Source organism: Oreochromis niloticus, linkage group LG3 (assembly GCF_001858045.2).
Source record: "Oreochromis niloticus isolate F11D_XX linkage group LG3, O_niloticus_UMD_NMBU, whole genome shotgun sequence".
NCBI lineage: Eukaryota > Metazoa > Chordata > Actinopteri > Cichliformes > Cichlidae > Oreochromis > Oreochromis niloticus.
Window position 1 is genome coordinate 81,283,137 of NC_031967.2, and position 5,596 is coordinate 81,288,732.

General features: G+C 37.7%; 1 long non-coding RNA gene across 1 annotated transcript; it reads left to right on the forward strand.

Annotated features, from left to right (window-relative positions):
* The first annotated feature begins 455 nt into the window (after window positions 1-455).
* On the forward strand, window positions 456-3,909 carry LOC109199805 (uncharacterized). The gene is made up of 5 exons (XR_002060108.2): window positions 456-930; window positions 1,654-1,732; window positions 2,313-2,470; window positions 2,837-2,923; window positions 3,307-3,909. It is a non-coding gene; the product is annotated as an uncharacterized LOC109199805 (long non-coding RNA).
* Window positions 3,910-5,596: the final 1,687 nt, after the last annotated feature.

Here is a 5,596-nt window from a genome sequence, read left to right on the forward strand (position 1 = left end):
AGGATAGAAAACAAAAAGCCTCTCTCTGCTACACCTCACTAATCTACTGTGTTCATCTAAGGTTCTTTAATCATTCAAAGTTGTTTCACCATATCATGTTCTGAGCTCTGTCCTTTATATTAACTTTACTTAATCTCCATGCCCTTCATGTGTGTGAGCAACACTTTTAGTTTTATTAAACACGCCCAGGGTAAGATATAAACCATCACCATCTAAGCATAGAAACAGATCAAAAAGAACCACAAAACAATTTCTATATCTAAATTATCAAAAACTCCAAACGTCATAAAACGATCCTAAAACCCATTTCAAATTAAACCTTAAATCCTGTAACTCCCCCTTTTGTGACACATCTTATGTGTTACAAACTCAAAATCCTTCACTCGAGCTTAGGAGATTAAAAGAAAAAGGTTAGTCATATCATATTAGATATTCATGCTCCGGCCCTTCAAACCTGCACTGTAAAAACGATAACTAGTAATTGTTGATTTGAGTAAAGTTTTCAAATTAAACTGACTTAGAAATAAAACTTTCCATTTACAACCTAAAATAGCTTGTCTGCCCAACAAATTTCTTCCATTGTTGTCCTAACTAAGATTTTCTAGCGAGCATAACAAAGATTATCAACTTTTGAGTAGATTTTTTGAGTCGAGTTGGGAACCGGTGGGAAACCCCGTAGGTGACTGGCTCACGTCGTGGTCTGAATAAGTCTGAACTAGACCAAACGAGTCTGAGCAGACTGTGTGATAGTGGTTTGTCGATGTGTTCTGAACTGAAAACCTGCTAAGAAACTTTGAACAAACGTGGCCAAAGTTGGATGAAAATTACAATTTTTCGACCATTACGGATTTTACCTGGTCTGAAGTTGGAGTGTATTATTTGACCATTTTTTGGACAGGTGCGGGAGCTGCCGGCCATTTGCCCTAGCAGGTAAGCTAACGACATCTGTTATTAGGATTTTCTACAAGCGCTAGGCTGCATCCTCCTGAGGACCCAGGAGGGTGGAACGAGTAAAGCACTGAAAAAAAGCCAAACAATAACATATTTAAGTCATCTAAGGGACTTATATATCATGTTTAAGCTAGCGAAGGACCGCGCGGGGGGTTGAAAATGATATGCCAGGAGTTCGCTGCTCTCGCTGCTCTAGCGAGCCTTGAATCCCCAGCTAGCTATCGAAGCTGGTGGTAACAGACGTCTCCGAAAACGTAGAAGCATTTTTGCAAAAATGTGTTGTCTTAATAAACTGAGCAGATATTTGAAATTTACACAGCTACATTCTCGCCTGAAAATACCTTAAAAGTTTACTTTGTGACCCAGAAAGAGTAATAAGAGTAATATTAAAACTAAGTGGCTGCCGCCATTGTTTGAAACTAGAATCGGCTGGGCCGCGCTATGAATTCTGGCATAGGGTGGGCCACGAAGGATACACCTGACCCATCCTTCAAAGCTGTGGAAAGTATTGTATTGTTTTGAGAGCCTTTTTGTTGGTGGAGTATTGATTTTATGTACAATTCCACGGGTAGACGCGATCTGTACGGTCCGACTTTGCACATGCGCAGTAAGGATCGGGGAGTCCGATCCGTAACTTTTTTTTTTGTTTTTTTTTTCTACATTATATTGAAATGTTTCATTATTGCAAACATTTTCTCTCAGGCGGAGAGAGGTCGTGGAGTGTCAGCCTATGGTATCTGAGGTCCAGGAGAGATGACCTGAGCTGTTTTCCTCTGAGGAGGTAAGACTGTCCTAATTTATTTATAATTTAATTATTATTCAAATTGGGCATGATTTATACTTATATTGAAGCAGTACGGTATTTGCTGGGGTAATGCATTGGCCAACTTTATTATCTTGTGCTACCACTCCAGTCAAGGCCCTTGCCAGTGTTATATTGAAATCCTTACCCTGAACATTTCTGCCAGTACAAGAGTCCCCATGCTAAATCGAAATTGTGAAACAGAAAGGCAATCTCATAATTTTGACTTAGCATGTATTTTTTTTCTTTTTGTGCTAGAAATAGGACTTCTATAGTCTGAGATTGTTAGGGAAAGAATACTAAGGCAGGTCACAGAATCTGATTGGTCACATATTTTGGTGCAACTTAGAACATAATATGTATTTTCATATTGATACTGGGTTTTGTGGGGGGTGTTTCTATTCCTGTGCAAAAGACGTATTCATGAGAGATTTTTGAAGTAGGTTTTGCTGTTGATAACACAGTCAGGCATATAACATGGTGCAGACTGTCCAAGACAGCTACCCAGGAATTTTCTGTGCTGAATAAATGACACTATTTTGGTGAATGTATTGTTTAGATATCTGAAAATTTCATCGGATCACAAGCAAAGACCTCCTGGGGACCTTCAATGCATCCCTTGACAAAGTTGTGCCTGGCCTGCTGAAACTGTACTGGTCTAAGAAGGGAGCTCTTGGTGAGGAGATGGAAGACCTCCTGGATAAACTTGATGAACAGGTGAGTGAAGTGCTCCTTTATCTGACATTTTTAGAAGAGAGTATACTTTTCTCTTAACAGAAACTGAAAAAGATGTTGGCTTCAAACAAAACACATCAGTGGATATGTCAGTAAAAATGAATGTCATGAGTCATTGCTTTGTTCTTATTTGGCAGTATTTTATTTAATTTGTAAAACGAAAGTAAAATTGTTAACATGGTGTTGTTGTTGTTGTTTTTTGGGGGGGGGGGTTGTACGTTTTGCGTGTTGCTGGGTCTGACCTGTGCTTTACTTTCATTACTATGAGAGTTCTGATTTTGCATTGTGTATAGTACACCATGTTACTTCACTAATTGAAATTCTTGTTTTCCACTGAATACTCTTTAGACATCCAACACTGTGTCCAACGGGCACTGAGAGGCCTGCCCATTTTCCTCAAGAGAAGATGCAACAGAGGTTTTCCTGAAGTGCTTAGTAAGTACAAAAAAGTAATGCAAGTAAAACTAATTGCTATGAGATGTTTTTAAAGGATGAGTTTATCCAAAATGGAAATGTACACTTTCTCAGTGCAGTCCAGATAATTTTATAGTGGGGATTGCAGTTGTCATAACTCTCACTCCTTTTTTTTCTGCTGAGCAGCAGCTGGGCATTATTAGTGGTTGTTCCATAGCAGAAAATTATTTTTGTACAAAACTCACAAGGTGGCATTAATTAAAAGAAAATAAGCTTTTTCTTCTTAAAACCTCCATGGGTCAAACGACCAGCATGGTATAGAGGTTAAAGTTAAAATCTTTTGAAATTTGTTTTGTCTTTAGTTTTTCTTAGCTTTCAATAATTCATATTTTACTTTTCTTCAGGACACTGACATTTTGGAACCAGTGTTGAACGGTGCATCAGTTGCCATCCTCACCATCCTACAAGATGACGATGCTGATACGTCTGTGCGAGAACATGCAGTTGTGTTGGAAGGGGACATCGTGCTACATAACATTCCAGATCTCTCTACTGCCCTGGCACACCTCTTTGGCCTTTTGTATGCCCTCAACATTGATTATCCAAAGCAGATGAGTTTTACCTTTGAAGCAATTCAGGCCATCTTATTTTGGCCTGGTCGGACAATATGAAGGTGAAGTGGATAAATCATTATTCGAAATGTAAATTTTAGTCAGATGAATCTGTATTGTTGAGAATATATGGTGAAAATTTGTCTTGTAGTATTTTAAAAGATTTGTTATAATGTTAGTTTCCTCTTCATTGATGGTAACATTTCTAAGAACTTTTAACTTCCATAGTTCATCATAGTAAGCCTGTGTAAAATGTCAATGTCTGGGTGCATAGGCAATCGTTTGTAGCACTACCCTATTTAATGTGCAATAGTTATGTTCAGCTTTTACAAGACGGTCAGGGTGTGTGTGCATGAATTATTAAGTTGCTGGACACTTTTCTTTTTTGGTTCTGGACTCTAGAATTTTAACGTCTCTGCTGGGGTGCTCAAAGCACCCAAAAGAAACTGGCAACACGTTTTTGTTTGTTTATTTCTTTTCTTTCTTTCTTTTTGTTTTTTTTAACAGAAATTCACCCTACTACCCATGACATTCTGAAATGTACTGAAAAGACTGTTGAACAAAATAAATAAGCTTTTAGATAACATTGAATTGTGCTTTGTTTTATTCTATATCTATTTATTAAGTGTTTTTTCAAGTATAATAACAACATACATTTTCCTTTGTTTATATAGGTAAATTTTCAACTCACTGGAGTAAGAATTGTATGATTACTCAACAAGAATATCTGTGTTTGGTGAAGGCAGAAATACATGGCATTGAAACCAGAATTTCTTCGTTAGACTTCCAGGATTATCCTAATTAGGTGAACAAGGAGATCCAAGTTGGCAGAACTTGTAAATCTTAGTTGAGTCAACAGCAGTTGGCAAAAGTTGAGAAAACTCAAAAATCTCTTGCATCATGTTGCCTTGAAATTTTACGTTTTCTCAACATTTTCTTTTTTACAGTGTGTGTTTAAGGAATGAAATCAAATTAATCATTATGTCAAATCTTTTCTTGGCTCCATCTACAGCCTGCATCCTTGGAACTTCCTAGAAACAAAAACCTGTGTGTTAACCAGAACTTCACATTTCATACTCAGTTTTTCCCCACTTATGATCCAACCTGTGTTATAAAAAGAAAACTTAAAACAGAACAGTTATCAGTCATGTGTCTAACCTTAGTCCAGTCTTTATCTCAGTATCCAGTCGGTCCAACCTATGGTCTGCCTCGTCTGTCCAGTCACCATCCATTTACACACATTCACTCACATGCATTAACATCAGGTCTTGCTGATAGTGTGGACTCCCTCGCAAATAATCAGAGTCTTCACTCTCAGCAACATGCGCTCATTCATTTGTTTTATTTTGTTTTTAGGAAAATAGTTCTTTCTGCTTTTAGACTGGATTGGCTCGCGGCAATCCTTTTAGACAGAGACTTAGCCTTCTCCTCTGCCCATTGTAATCTGGAGAAGGTCACCGAGAATTTTCAGCGCTGTTATCCACTCTTTTGCAGGCCTGCTTAGAACAAAATGAGAAGAAGAGAGCTGATTATTAGCTCATCAAAACACAAAACAAAATCACCTGACAGGTTTTTCTAAGTGCACTGTTACAAAAATGATGAACCCCCTTAGACATGTGCATGTTTGATAAAACTCCCTCTATTAAAATAAGAAAACAACACAAATCTAACCGATAGAAGTAACCCATCACTACAACAACAACCTCAACAATCTTAAACACAGAACATTTTGCCACAAGTTCTTCAGGGTCCTGACACTCTCAGGTCAACTAACATCACCTCACCTGCTCAATACACAGAAAATCTCGTTAAACACCACACAACTTGCACACCATCATCACTAAATTCTAAATTTTCTCTTCTAAAAACTACTACACACTAAGCGAGTTGGACAACATGATAAACAGACTCCTATGCTAAACCTGCTATCTGATCTTCATGAGCTCTTTTGTATTCTAAGGTTAACGCATTTTCTATTTGTGTGTGTGATTGTGTATATGTTTCTTTTCGTGGTTTTTTCAGACTCCCTCACAAAGTTCCACTTAAACAGTCAGTTTTTCTCTTTCCCAAATTTGATCTCCCT